Source organism: Schistocerca americana, chromosome 4, assembly GCF_021461395.2.
Source record: "Schistocerca americana isolate TAMUIC-IGC-003095 chromosome 4, iqSchAmer2.1, whole genome shotgun sequence".
Lineage (NCBI taxonomy): Eukaryota > Metazoa > Arthropoda > Insecta > Orthoptera > Acrididae > Schistocerca > Schistocerca americana.
The window spans coordinates 642,951,406-642,952,761 of record NC_060122.1 but is presented as its reverse complement, the minus strand read 5'-3'; the positions used below and the strand labels follow the sequence as shown (position 1 = coordinate 642,952,761).

The window sequence follows — 1,356 nt, the reverse complement described above, 5'->3', positions numbered from 1 at the left end:
AGCGGCTCAGATAATTACCTTTCTCTGGTTTCGGATTTTCATCTACATCTACATCTACATGGATACTCTGCTATTCACATTTAAGTGCCATCTTCACAATTCTCTATTATTCCAATCTCGTATAGCTCGCGCACGAGCTCTGATTTCCTTTATTTTATCGTGGTGATCGTTCCGCCCTATGTAGGTCGGTGTCAACAAAATATTTTCGCATTCGGAGGAGAAAGTTGGTGATTGGAATTTCGGAAGAATGGGTTGCTATGCCTCCACAGACATTCAGACACTTCATTGAAAGCTTCCCCAAGGTCAAGCCGACATAAGGGCGAACGGTGGACGCACCTTACATTAATGCCAACTGATAGGTGTCCTGATACTTCTCGTCAGATGGTGTATCTCGGTGAAGCCTAATTCTTTTCGTAACAATAGCCACAGATCGAGAGCCAAAGAACCAACGCGACGCTGACTGCGGACTGTCGACACATACAACGATATTTGCTACTTCATATAGTGTTTGGGCTCTCCATTAAGTGGGATTAAAGGAAGGCATCGAAGCCACTAGGAGGCGTCGTGCTGCATTGGTTATCGGTCGGGTGTTATGGAAATAAATTACGTTTCCAGACAGTTCAATAGTCATTATAAAGAACAAACATCATGGTACTTCTTAACACACACACACACACACATATATATATATATATATATATATATATATATATATATATATATATATATATGACAGCAGAAGTATGCATACTATTTACTTTGAAAATCTCGAGTTACTCAGAAGGGAAGAGAAAAGAAAAAAACCTCAGTGTATCAGATTTCATTACAATGGATAAAGATTATGCTGCATTTCATGTGACGTGCATGCATCCATCGGCAATACTGAGGTACAACTGTTTTTAATGCAAACAGGTACGTCTGGTATTCCTGTATGTGAAAATAAACTACCAATATATTTAATCTGTCAAAAGAGATCAAAAAGTCAGATATTACGGACACTATATGACGAAGAAGGCCAACGGCCTTGCCACAGTGGTAACACCGGTTCCCGTCAGATCACCGAAGTTAAGCGCAGTCGGGCTGGGATAGCACTTGGATGGGTGACCATCCGGTCTGCCGAGCGCTGTTGGCAAGCGGGGTGCGCTCAGCCCTTGTGAGGCAAACTGAGGAGCTCCTTGATTGAGGAGTAGCGCCTGTGGGCTGAGGATGACACGGCGGCCGGTCGGTCCCGTTGGCCCTTCATGGTCTGTTCGGGAGGAGTTAAGTTTTTTTTATATAACGAAGAAGAAACAGAATAAGAGAAATTAAGGGCCCGTACGTAGGCGAGAGGTAGTCATTTTTCCCTCGCTCCATTTG

At 43.2% G+C, this 1,356-nt stretch overlaps 1 pseudogene; it reads left to right on the top strand.

The window, feature by feature from the left end:
* Nucleotides 1-1,014: 1,014 nt before the first annotated feature.
* Nucleotides 1,015-1,132, top strand: LOC124614164 (annotated as a pseudogene).
* Nucleotides 1,133-1,356: the final 224 nt, after the last annotated feature.